The sequence below is a fragment of the Arvicola amphibius genome, chromosome 9 (assembly GCF_903992535.2).
Source record: "Arvicola amphibius chromosome 9, mArvAmp1.2, whole genome shotgun sequence".
In the NCBI taxonomy this organism is placed as follows: Eukaryota; Metazoa; Chordata; class Mammalia; order Rodentia; family Cricetidae; genus Arvicola; species Arvicola amphibius.
In genome coordinates this window covers 41,818,194-41,832,107 of record NC_052055.2, presented here as the reverse complement: position 1 = coordinate 41,832,107, position 13,914 = coordinate 41,818,194, and the positions used below count along the sequence as shown (strand labels likewise).

At 46.7% G+C, this 13,914-nt stretch overlaps 1 protein-coding gene across 1 annotated transcript in view; it reads left to right on the top strand.

The window, feature by feature from the left end:
• The window catches only part of Pacsin2 (protein kinase C and casein kinase substrate in neurons 2), a 107,648-nt gene that overhangs the window by 69,177 nt on the left and 24,557 nt on the right, over positions 1-13,914 (top strand).

Below are 13,914 nucleotides of genomic sequence, written 5' to 3'. Positions count from 1 at the left end.
TGGAACTTTCTTTTCATTTTGGGCTACATGGACAGGGTGAGGAGGACTGGGCTTTCAGCTAGTAGCATGTCAGCCCTGACCCCAGCTGTGCTGTCACTAGCTATGTGACCTTGGACAAGCTGCCCACTTTACCCGAGCCTCAGAATAAAAGGGGCTAACTATGGCCCCCAAGAGAGGCTGCCAGATGGGACTATAGTCTTCAGCACCTGTGTGGGTGCCTTCTTGACAGGAGGCTCCAGAGAAGGAAAAGGTGAGCATGCAGTCTGGTGTTTGCTGGGCTAACATGTCATCTGCTGTACAGGCTAATGGAAACAAGTGATCACTAATGCTCCGGTTTTTAAAAGATAGAGGACTCAAACTTCACTAGCACTTTGTCTTTCTGTGTTCCGAATGAAAGAACTGTGAATGGCTAAATATTTTATTTTATTAAAAGTACCTCTTAGCTAGATGCAGTTGTTATATGCCCATAGTCCCTAGCACTGGGAAGCCTGAGGCCCAGAGGATTGCTTCAGCTCACGAGGTGGGATATCCAGGCTGGACAACTCAGCAAGATCCTGGCCCCAGACAAAATAGAACAGAGTATGCATTACTGAACAGATCGTGTATGAAGTCCTGTGAGGATATGGCAGGGGTATGTAGAGAACAAGTCTTGGGACTTAAGGGGTTGCTGCTGTTAGATGTTGAGTGAGTGGAAGAGAAGGAGCAGGCATGATCTTCCCTGACTAGCTGACCACAGCTGTCTAGTAAGGATGGAGGCTGGAATTGGAATCTGGATGGCAAGAGACACCTCTGCCTGGAAACATTTAAGGCAGCAAGGGTCATAGGGACAGATATGTTGCCAGCTGCTCAACAGCAGGGTATATTGGAAAGGTTGGAGCCAAAACTAGGGGAAACTGCTTTAGAGCTGTGGCTATAGACTCATCTGGAGCAAGGCTAGACCTTACCTTCTGCCCCTGCAGATACAGGTGTGTGGATAGGCAAACCCCTCTTGCTGGACCGCAGAGAAGCTATGACCCCACTAGTGTCACAAAGCACCCTATGAAGTGTGTGGTCTGAGCCTCTGTGTGTTCTGTGCTGGGTTGCATTCACCCTGACAGCCCATTATGCGTTATACCCAGAACCGTTAGGATCTCTGGCTTTTCTACAGCCATGGCAACTCCCATAGAACTATTAGAAATCATGAGTGACTGCCCAAGCCTTGCTTTCAGTCCTCACAGCTGTCTCCCTGGTGTGAGCTGCTTACAGTCTCAAATGGGCCGGGTGGTGGTGGTGCACGCCTTTAATCCAGCACGCAGGCTGCAGAGGAGGCTTGTCTCTGTGAATTCAAGGCCAGCCTGGTCTGCAAGAGCTAGTTCCAGGACAGGCTCCAAAACTACACAGAGAAGCCCTGTCCCCCAAAACCAATAGATGTTAGATAGATAGACAGACAGACAGACAGACAGACAGACAGACAGACAAATTGACTTCAAATGGGTTAGAAAAACAAGCTCCAAGACCTGCCCTGCTTGTGGCCTCCTGGAACTCTGTCCCAAAGAGCCTTGTTTTTCTACACTCTGAGGTGTTGCTGCTTTCCCGTGAAGATGAAAATGACAAGGATAGTTCTTGTCACAGAGCTCTTGGTCCCACATCAGTGATGGCAGTACTCTTGTGCCAGCTCCTAGCACACCTGCCCACATCTGTTGGCACCTTTTGTTCTGTAACCTAGCAGAGTCAGAGTGACTCTGTTTAGCTTGTGTTCCCAGCACCTAGCACTGGGCATGGTGCATAGAGGGACTTTGTAGTTGAGGGGCCCTGATAGTGAGATAAATGACTGAGGGTCTCCAAGAGTTATCATCCTGCAGAACCTGGCACATCCTCCATAGGAAACTGAGCACTGGTTGTTTTCAGCAATCTGGTGCTGGTTTTTAGATTTCTGGCTATTTTCACATGCTTAGTAGAACATGATCGGGTAGGGTAATTACAGCTGCTTCCAATTCTGTTTACTTCCCCCCCCTCAAGAGACTGCAGGGGCTATCTGGGTAGTATGTTGGCTGGGTGCCTGCCACCTGATGAAACTGTCTCATTTTAGTCCAGGACTAGGCGTTACTATATATACCATCCATAACCAATTATCAGCCCCATGCACTCATCATTGCTGATGTAGAGCAATCTAATACAGAATTTAATGTGCATGGTCATAGATCATGATACCCAGTCAGTGATAGCGTTTCTGTGATTACGATAGTGTACCAATGCCGGGTGCTTCCTCACTGTTGGTGCTGTCTGGTGTGCCTAGGGTACCCTGGATCCCTAGGGTCACAGGGCTCTTCACTGGTAGGACCAGGGCCTCCCGAGTCATAGTTTCTCTGCATTCCCTGGTCCTCAGCTGCACATGTGAGCATTGCACCACACACAGATGGGGGAAGTAGACTCCATCTTGTTGCTGACAAAGTCTCTTCATTGTCTAGACACTGTTCCCAATGCCAGACAGCTACTGGGGGGATGGAGGGGCTGTCCCTCAGTTGCTTGTCAAGAAGCTTATCTACCTTTTGTGTTTTTCTTTGGATTCCAGTCATCTGTTAGCTGTTGGGGCACATTGTTTTTTTCATATGGAAACTTTAGAATTTCAGTGGTCTTTGGTATTGATTCCTATAGCATCCTGGCTCCATTGGACTTCTTTGAGGACAAATATTGGTTTGGGCTGGGCAGAGCAGGAATGTATCTGGGTGGCCAGATATTAGCCTGAGAGAGGGCAGGCAGTGAGAACTGTTAACCAGGCTTGGACATGAGGGACCAGAGCCAGAATGGATCACAATCAGGGTTGGGTTAAAGGGACTGGGGGTATGAGTTCCTAAGGACTACTATCCCAACCCTAACCCCACTTTTCAGTCTGTTGATTTCCTTCCAGGGTGCTTGGATTTTTATGACAGGTTGACCCCATTTCCCCACATGTCTCTTGACTTGGATCCCAGGGGTCACAGAACTTCAGGGGTCTGTCCCTTCTATACTGGAATGGTTCTGGTCTTTCCTGAGAACTTAATACCAGGAAGAGGCTCTCACTGTGCCAGCCTGTGGCAACAGCTGTCACATATTCTTGCCATTTTCTAGACTGTGTGCTGAAGGATGAATGAGGGCTCAACACTTCTATAGTGGAAGCCTGCAGTTCAAGGAGGGGCCTTAGGGAGCAGTGGCATGCAAATATGGTCCATGTTATGGGCACAGATGCCTGCCTTCCTCCACTGTATGATATATACCACATGCACTGAGGACATGGTGTGCAGCAAATTTTGTCAGCAGCCTTGTGGAGAAACTCAGTTAAGAGAAGGTTCATTTGGGGCTGAAGCTCAGTGGTTAAGAGCACTGGCTCTTCTTCCAAAGGACTCAAGTTCAGTTCCCAGCACCCACTCTGGGGTAACCATCTGTAACTCTTGACTCCAGGAATCCAGTACCCTTTTCTGGCCCTCTGGAGGCACATGCGCGCGTATACACATATGGCTGTGCGTGTTTACCATATGTGCTTGTGCACGCGTGCGTAAGTGCATGCACGAGTAGATGCACATATACAACCTTCCCCACTAAATTAAATGTAAAGAACTTTTTTAAATAGGTTTATTTAAACACATTTTCCCCTATTATTTCATGTGTTCTGATTTTAGAGTTAGGATCTGGCAACTAGAATTAAGAGAGTTCCACTTTATCCATTTTTAAGTTTGTCAGTTTGAACATTGATTTAAGATTGATAATTCAGTTATCTTTTTGTTTTGTTTTGATTTGGTTTTTTGAGATAGGGTTTCTCTGTTGTAGCTTGGAGCCTGTCCTGGAACTCACTCTATAGACCTGACTGGCCTTGAACTCATAGAGATCTGCCTGCCCTCTGCCTCCTGAGTGCTGGGATTATAAAGGCGTGCACCGCCACTGCTGGCAAAGTTGTTCTCTTATGTTTTGCATAAACAAATCAGAGCAAGTGATGCCTTTACTGGGCAGTGAACCCCAATTCCTTCCCTCCCTTTCCTTTCCTAGGCAGTGAACTCTGTTTCCTTTCCTTTGCTGAATAGCAACTCATTGTCTTCCCTTCCTTTTGAAGACCAATTCCAGAAACAGGATGGCAGCAGTCAATGTATGGCTGTTACCAAACACCAGGATCTGGGACAGAAATGAAGGTCTAGACTTTGTTATGCTGGGACAGAAGCTGCCTGTTTGTGAAGCAGGTAGAGACTACCAGCAAACCCAGGCATAAGCTTCAGCCTTGGGCTCTCTTAGGGCTCTGCAGGCAAGGAGCATCATCCCTCGCAGATAGGGAACCCAGTGAGGTATGACACAGGGCCAGTGGTTCAGGGAAACATCCTACCAAGGTGCCCCCTAGGTTCTCCTCTCCAAGGTGGAGGCACTTTGGAAACTACAAGAAGTTCAAGGGTGAAACCAGCAGAATCTTGTAGAAATGAGGATGAGAGAGCTCTATCTGGCCCCTGAAAAGCAAGATACAGACATGAAAGTAAGAGAAGGTTCATTTAGAGATACCCCCTTACATTTTGGTTTCTTTAAGCACAAGTGCCCCAGAGTTAAAACCCAAAAATCAATAGATGATAGGAGTGGAAGACCCAGAAGATTAATCCCTGTTGGAAGGGTCACAGCGGGAGTTTGATGGGTTGAGGAAGTTGCTGAGATGGAGGCCCTGTGCTTACCAGAGGTTGCCCTGTAGGCGTACATTATATGCTGTATCTGATGGGAGTGATGCTGCAAGTTGTAGTATTAGGAAGAAAGAATGTTCTGCAAGCCTCCCAGCTTCACTGAGATACTGGGGTTTGGGGTAAAATATTCAGGCCCTAGATGTCACTAAAGAACTTTATAGGCTTCAGCAAGGTATCACGGTTTATGTTGGGGTGCCAGCCTCCTCTAAACTTCTCAGGGATTCAGAAGGAAAGCGAAGACTGACTAAAGATTCCCGAGTGTGAAAGAAATGTTCAGTTCATATATACCTTCTCATCATGTCCCATTTATTCTTCCTACTTCTCCCCAGTGTTCTCTTTAATGCTCTTTCAATGTTCTCCCAGTGATCTCTCTTGATGTTTCACAAGGTTTTTAGTTTATATATCCACACAGACAAATTAACAATTCTTGGTAAATAATAATAATATCAAGCATGCATTTCCTAGGGCCAACAAGATGGACAAGACTGATGAGACAGTGGCCAGTTGTCTTACTTATGTCACAGAGGGGGCGTGGCTGGAAGCTCCCTGACAGATTAGTGGGAGGCTTAATTAAGATGGGGCTTTAAATCAGTACAGAATTCTAAAAGAGGGGAAAGGGGTTTTTTTGTGTACTAACTGCATTTTCTGAATGTGACTAGTTAAGCTAGATGTTTGTAATTGATAAATGTAAAGAAGTAGGGAAGAATTAAAACCGGTACCTTGTTGTGCACTCTCTAAGCAGCAGCTGGGAACACAGCGTTTCTGGGTATCCATGGCAACCAGTGTTGTTAAGCTTCAAAGAGGAAAGCAGGATGACACTGTGTACCTCTCCCCCTCCTCCCAATCCCTAGGGTTAACCAACAGGGTGCTATACAGGTGCTGTAATCCTCTGACACCAGGTGGGAAGGAATGAATTCCTTCTTTGGGCTTGTTTAGCAACCCTAAGCTTTTTCCCTGTATTTCTGTGGGTAAAGGCACAGTTTTCTAGACTAAGATCTTGTGTCAGTGGAAACCGAGGTGAAAGTAAATACAGACTATTAGAACTTCTTAGTGTAGAGCACAGGCCAGTAGGTTGTACATTCTCCTGAGTCGGCTGTTAGAGATTTTGAGGGCCTCCCAGATCTGTTTATCAGTAAGGGTTAGACATGCTGTCTTTCCTGCTCAATGCCTGTCTTTGAGGTTCTCATTTGGTCTGTTAGCAAGGCTCCTTTCCTCTGTCAGATGCCCTGCCATAATGGATAATTGTGGGGAGCTAACGTTATGTAGATTTGGCCTGTGAGAACAAAGGGGTTCCTTTGACTGCGGTGCATACTTTCACACCAGGGCCCCACAGTGTGGAGAGGTCAATCATTTATTCCAGTTGCTAGTAGTACAGAAGAAGTTATGCCCAATAATTTATACCACTACTTGGAGTAGTTTATTTGGGAGAATCCCACTATGAAAGGAGGAACCACTATGGCTTCAACAAGGTTTTTACAGAAATGACAGTGACTATTCAAAGACAGGTGCAGATCAGGTTCCTCACTACTCCCATGAGTTAGTCTTATTTTACTGTGTGTTGTAATGCTTGGAGCAGACGGATCAGCAGAGCACCTTCTGCATGACTTGTGCCTTCTATTCTAGCAGTTGTGGAGGGCTAAAGAGCAGCTTGCCTCCCCTCATGATGTGCTGGCGGAGTTTTTATGTAAATGTGACACAAACTAAAATCATCTGTGAGGAGAGAACTTCAATTTTAAGAAACATTGCCTGCATTAAGATAGGCTGGAAGGCATTTTCTTATATGAGAAAATGCAGGCATGACCTGGTGACCAGTCTTCTTGGCATGCTGCATTTCTAAGTAAGAAGCAACACACACCATGCTCAGAAGTCAGAACACCAATGATGGGGGGAGAAGGCCCTATCATGTCAAAACTCATAAAATGTTTTGTGGGTAGCAAGAATGTCCTACACTGTAAGAACAGATAATGACCCTGCTCCTCCTCATCTCTCCATCCCTTTGAACAGTTTTGTCTCCAATGGAAAATTCGGCATGTTACTAGGAATCCTTATAATCCCCAAGGTCAAAACTGTAGTGGAGAGAGGAGAGTGTACAAACACTTCAAAGAACACATTGATAGATGTGGGGGCGGGGTGGGGGAGGGGGGGGGCCTATGGATTTGAGTAAGGCTCACCCTTCAACATCTTATTATGCATTATTTACTTTAAATTTTTTGAAAACAGATGACAAGGGAAATACTGCAGCTCATAACATTGAGCACCTTTGTCAGGGTCTACAAGGTTACCTCTGTGACCTGGAAAGATGTAATAATGGATAAATACCAATCCCTAGCCCCATTACTTACCACGGGAGAGGTTTTCTGCAGCCCATCTGGACCCACCCTGGCTCACCAACCCTGGACAGCTGAGACCAGCAATGAAGCAGATGAATTGGGCATCTGCAAGAGAAGCAGCAAACAACCTATCCTGCTCTGCTGTTTACTGATTCTAAATATGTTGCACTGAAAATTACTGGGCATTGGTACCTAACCCTCCCTTGTATTGGGATGGAGGCCAGAGGACCTTGTTGATATAGATGTGTCTTCTATCTATCTGATGATTTTCATTGGATAATTAATAAAGAAACTGCCTGGCCCATCTGATAGACCGGCCCTTAGGTGGGTGGAGTAGACAGAACAGGCAGAGGAAGTGAGTGAGTAGAAGGATTCAGTCAAATGCCACACCTCTCCTAAGTTAGTCAGACTGCCATGCCTCTCCAGAGAGAAGCCAGACGATGAAGCTCCAGCCCAGATGGACGTACGCTAGAATCTACTGGTAAGACACCACTTTGTGGTGTTACACAGATATCGATATGGTTTAGTCAAGATGTAAGAGGCTGAAAATAATGGGCAGGCAGTATTTAAAGAATACAGTTTGTGTGTTGTATTTCGGGGCATAAGCTAACCATGTGGGATCCAGGCAGGACGAAAAGCCGGCCCGCAGCTCCACACTACACTTGTCCTTAACTGTTTGCCAGTGCTCCAACCTATTCCTGATATGGGTTCTATAAGCGAAAAATTTATAATTTGGAATGATAACCATTCCCACCCCCAGATACCTTCTTTGCTTTTTGAAATGGTTATAATCTATTTACCTTTGTTATTATTCTTTAGTTGTAATATATTGATTGGCATATTCCACTCATTGATCAGTTCATCTGCTCTAGGACGGCAGAATAATGTAGAAGAGGGACCTGTAGGAGAAAATACAGGCATATGACCTGGCAACTAGCCTACTTGCATACTGTGTTTCTAATAAAAACATGGCATCCATACCCCAGAAGTCTCAACACTGAATTCTGAAGTAGTTTGAGTAGCCGGTAGCTTATCTACATGCCTTTTTACCAACCCACAGGCATGCTATCTTGTCAAGGATGCCCTAATAATGTGGCATCTTTTTAAAATTATTGACTCTGGGTGAACCAGCCCATGTGAGTGGTTGTTATCCCTTGGGCCTATGATCTTGGGTCTATTAGAAGCAGGCTGAACAAGTCATGGTGAGCAAACCAGTAGGCACCACCCCTCCATGGCCTCTGCATCAGCTCCTGCCTCCAGGTTCCTGCCTCTATTGAGTTCATTCCCCTCACTGCTTTTGAGGATGAGCTGTTACATGGAACTGTAAGTGAAAATAGACCCTTTACTTTCCCACTTGTTTTGGTCATGTGTTCATACAGCAGTAGTTGGGATTGCCATCTGCCAGTGTATTCTTTTGGGCTGTTGGTGGGAAGGGCTCTTATAGCTTTCCTGAGAACTTTGTAAAAAAGATTGCCTCAGTATCCATGATGGGAAGTATCCTAGCAACTTCTGAGACCTCTACCTCTCCAAGAGGAAAGAGAATCCAGTTCTAGCTACCAGCCAGATTTGGGCTCTGAGAAGACGTTATGGAGTGCCCGGTCTATAGGCGTGGAGAATGAACAGTAGTGACACTGTTTTGGTATGCAGCAGATGTCCACTCAAGGTGATCAGGGTGGCTGAGCTGCAGGATAGATGTCAGAGGAGTGGTGCTGTGCATAGCTTGTGCTGTTTGGGTCGTGACTTCCTGTCCCAAGCCTTCCAGAAGTCTAAGGTCCTTCACTCTTACCTCGCATGTTTCCAGGCCAGCTCTGACCACTTGAGGAATATTCCTTTCCAAAACTATGGTATTCATCTAGCCATAAGTCCCATCAGGCCAATGTAGTGATGGTTGCTCACTGTGATATTATATGTGCCCTCACAGCAGATGTTTATTAAATTTTTGTGGATGGCAAGAGGGAGTTGCCAGCAACATCAGAAGCTGAGAGTTAGGAATGCTTGACTGGCTGTTTGAGTTAGCTGGCTAATGGCAGTGGCAGATACGATTTGTTTCAAGATTCCAGAACCATGAAGAGCCTCTTGAGGCCACCTAAGCTGCTTTTCACTCCTTTACTGTGTGGACAAGATGAAGAAATAGCCAGAAAACAACTTAGGTCCTGCCATGCAACTTAAGAATAGAGCTGGCAGGGAGAAGCCCAACCTGGAGTGTAAGCTTCTAGGACACTTAGCACATAAGTGCTCTGTTTCCACCCCACTTTCCAACTTGAGAGTCAGAAATGCAGTGAAGAAGCCTGGCCAGATCACATGCTTGGGGCAGAGCCAGATCTGTACTGCTGCTCTTGTGAGATACGGTTAGAAGAAGGCCAAAAGAGGCCTAGGGGCTTGAACACAAAGTCAGAAGGTCTTTGAGTCCATCTTGTGGCCACCTACAGAGCTGTAATTAAGCACCATCCTCCAGAGGCCTGTCATTTCTGTGTCTTCCAATCCAGCAGAGAAGGCTGCAGCTTCTAGGTATCCTTTATCAGTGTGTTGGGTTAGACATTTGAGTTCCAGAACATGGACTTGCTTGGAGGGACACTCAGCCTTCTGCTGAGTAACTTGGCACAGATGCCTTCCTCTTCCAGGGCTGAGAGGGGGGCAAGTGTGGTTCTTAGGCCTTTATTACAAGGGCAAAACCAAGGTTACCCTTGGTAAGTTGTCTTAGTATCATATAAGTTTAGGGTTCCTGGGATGAAGTGCCATTGGGATACAGTGGAAACAGAAGTGGGGTCTGGCCCTAGCCTGTAACTCTTTACCCTCTCTGATTGACCCAAGGGGGGGGGGGCGTGGTATGTGAGTCTCTGTTTCTATCTGTATGAACATGGGTGACCGTAGCTCCTCAGTCCTATTTCCTTATCCTTTAGATGGAGACACTAATATTCCCACCCACTGAGAATGCATGGGATGGGTTATCACTCCCTGCCTGGCAAAACACAAACATTGTGATGTAATGCATAATGACAGGATGTGACACTTGTTGCTAAGAGAGTCTAGCCCAGCTAAGGGCCAAGGCCAATGTGCCCCCGGGGTAACGCAGAAAAGCTGTGGCTATGGGCACCATGTTCTCAAGGGCACATGTGGTCCCCAGTTGGAACATTTGGCAGGAGCCATGTTGGAGAAATCAGTTCCAGCAGCCAAAGGGTGCAGGTGATGCAAGTGCTCGCAGGTGGTCTTGCCAGGGAGGCATCCATGGAGAAGACTGGCTGAGCCATTTCTCAGGCAAGGTACTATGGGCTGGGCAGTTCAGATCCCGCTCTGCACTTTTCTACTTCCCAAACAGGAGGAAACCTCTCTGCTTCCTGCTTCCTCCCTTCCAGTGGTACAGATTTGATAGTCACATTTCTGAAGCTTTTTAATCCCTGCTTTGTGTACAAGCATTTGTGATTTATATAAGCAGCTTCTAATCTTTGCTGAGTCCTCCCTGACCTACACTGCCTCCAGTTCGTTTCTGTGCCACACATCTTCTCATGTCATAGGGAATAGTCTTTCTATCTGCCTGCAATGTGAGGGAATTAGCCTGAAACCAGAATACTGGTCCCTAATGACTTCAATACCTCCTGGTTGTTGAAGAAGTCTGTTTTCTACTAGTTCATCCAGCAAGAGTCTTTGCCCAGCCCTATCCTGTACTTGAGGTTTCTCTTTCTCTCCGAGGTTTGGTAATCTGGGTGTAAGGAGCTCCCTGAGAGCTCCTTGCAGTAGTCCTGCCTTTTTCATCATGGTGGCTAGGACTTGGTGAACAGCTTCTCAGCTTAAATCCCTGGCAGATTTTTAAAAGACAGTCTCTGTCTCTCTGTCTCTTTCTCTTCTCTCTTTCTGAGCTGGAGTTAGTTAGTTGTGAACCTCATGGTTGAGTGCTGGAATTGAACTTGGTCTGGAAAGGTCTTGATGCCTGAGCTATCTCTCCAGCGCCCCCTGTTGATTTTAGATGTAACAGTTAGGAGATAGTTTTTAAAGTCTGCAGTCGTTTAGGATGTCTCTAGTTTTTGTTGGGATAGTGGATGTGATTCATGTAACTTCAGTCTGTGAAATGCTATTTTAAAGAGTGTCACTTTAACTTGCAGAGGTGCACTGGCCTACATGCTCTTCTGGGTGCTCTGTGGTTTTACTGCTCATGTTTTCATTAAAAGCCTGCTGTGTGGACGGCCTCTAGAGAAAGAAAAATGGACAGAGACACCAGTACACATGCTGTAGGGTGTAGGTGCTTTATGCATTGCTGAAGCTTTTGTTGCCCTGGATCTACCCAAGCCTGATGTGCAGGAAGTGAGTTTGGCTGTGGCAGAGAGACAAGGATGGCCATTGTCAGGCCCAGAAGAGAAACAGGGTAGTCTGGGGCATGAATCCCAGACCACTGCCTGCAAGAGAACTTCCACCCCTCTCATTTGGGGATCAGTGGGGTCAGCCTTGTGATAGCTAAGCCTCTCTGGGGTCTCAGGAATAGTGTTTTCTGTTGGGTTCCTTGTGAGGTAGGAAATTCCTCAGTATCTCCGGACCAAGACAGTTAGGTGAACATGAGCTTGACAGTGGTCTTTGCCTGGTTCTGGTTATACTAGGGCCACAGGTTCTCCCTGAGTCTTTGAACTGTTACATGTTGTCTCCCTTCTTCCCTTCCCCCTGCCTGACTAGATGACCACCTGTCCCCAAGAAGCAATCCCAGAACCAGTTCAGATTTCTCTGCCACCTCAAGGCACATTAATAACTGAAAATGTCTGCCTGCTGTAGGCACTTCCCCACCCTGGGAGCTAGGAGGCTGCCCTTCAGTTGACAGGAGTTCTTGTTTCAGCATGGTCGCAGCTGCTGCATGCCATTGGCCTGCGGCTCCTTAGCAGGTGTTCTTTCTTCTACTGAAGTCTTCCCTGGGCTTGCACACTGAAGAGGTGAACAGGTTTCCAGATCCTAACATATACATCTGGATGATTGTCTCCAGTTGAGCACTGCAGTGACAGATGAAAACTGTCTCTGTGTGTGGTTCGTGTGGCTACTACGACTCAGTCAGGTTGATTCTCCTATTGCCACCATCCCAGTAGTACTAAGTTGAGTTTGGTTATATTTTTCTTTTATAATTTGAAAGTGACCACAAAGGCCCCATTTGAAGAAGAGCAAGTGTGTCAGTGCTTCAGGGTGGGTGCGGAGACTGTTTTTGTTTTCCTTTTCGCGTAAGTAGTTTTAGTAGGACAACGGGAAAGCTGGGGGATTAAATCACAAGCCCAGCTTCAGCTGTATGTGTTGAAATCCCAACCTTGCTGAGAAGAGTCAGGCTTGGCCTGGGCTGCAGGGGCTATGTGGAGGGTACACGGTTAATGGTGGGTCCAAGAGTCCTACCCTTTAGTAGGTGGCCAAAGTCTGCTGGGCCTTTTGGTATCCTAGGCTGTCTGACTTCTGGGGGTCTTAGTCTGCCTCAACAGGATTCAGGACCCTGCAGGAGGAGGTCATCACCTCAGCCCTGCCTAGAGCCCTGGCCCAGGGGACAGCCTTTTCCTCTAGGTACAGTAGCCACCATCTCTCTCTCTTGCATCTACATGCAGTTTCTGCATGTTTGTCCTTCTCAACTCTTGCAGGTCATCTCCAGCACCTCTTCTCCTCCCTTAGCTAGCTCAGCACTGGAGAAGGAGGATGTGGGAGTACCACAACACTGCAGAGAGGGCTGCCCTTCCTGTAGAGCAGGCGCAGGCATGCCTGCTTTGAGGCTTTCAGGCTGAACAATGCACTGGAGAGTCAGTGGGTATGAGACTGTTAGAAAACATAAGAGAGTGGTTTATTACGAGTTTCGAAGACATTGGTAGGCAACTGATGAAACATATTTAGTCCTTTTCCGTGTGTTCTCCGTGGACCTTCCCCTATACTTGCAGCTGAAGCTATAGCTTGAAGGGTGAAACAGGCTGAGGCGTTATTAACTTGGTTGGTAAAGTACTGGTGGGCAAGCATGGTAACCTAAGTTCAGTTCTGCAGCACCCCAACATAAGAAGCTGGGTGTGATGTCACACGCCTGGAACTCTATGCTGGGAGGTAGAGATAGGAGGATCTCTGGGTTGCTGGCCAGCTAGCTAATATAGCCAGATCCATGAGTGCAGCACCAAGTTCGTCAAGACCTTGTCTCAAAGAATAAAACACAGGCAACAACAACAAGAACAAAAGTAGAACAATTGAGGAAGATGCTTAACATTGACTTCTGGCCTCCACCCACATGTGCACATGTGTGTGCATATACCACACACACAGGGTTAAAAATATTTTCATAGCTATTTCTAGTTTAGGTAATTCTAGTTTCTCCCTTTGTATGTGAAAAGGAGTAGGCAAAACTTGCCCTTGACAAAGCAGATAGAATCTGAGGTTTTGCCGTCCAGGCTTGTCTTACCTAAAATATTTGAAACTCTTGAGGTTCATCCCCAGCCAGTGTGACCATGCAGTCTTAGCCAGTTCTTAGCGTCTCTAAGCCTCACTTTTCCTCATCTGTGAAGTAGTGGGGCAGTTGCTGCTGCCAGTTACTGTGTGAAATACCCTATCAAGGTGCCTGGCACATCGTAGGCACTCAGTGGGTGGGAAAAAGTATGTGCTGCTGTCATTGGGAAGTAGTACTAATCCAGCATGAGGATTTAGTTGCATGTTGCCTGCTCTAGGAAAGCCACCCCTGCTCTTCCATCTGCCTGAACACCTGTCAGCCTCACTCAGCCCTGCACCTTGCTCATTTGCCTCCTTCCCTGACCTCCCAGTTGGTTTCTCCCACAGGACCTGACCTGGTGGTATATACTCAGACACTCCAGTTTGCTGACTTATTTATTCCTGTTGGTAATAAAACAGGGGATCTTGACTGGCAACAGGGGGTAGCATAAGGGTGAGGAGATGGAATGACACTTAGAGTGATGTGAGGGACCCCTACTTATAAT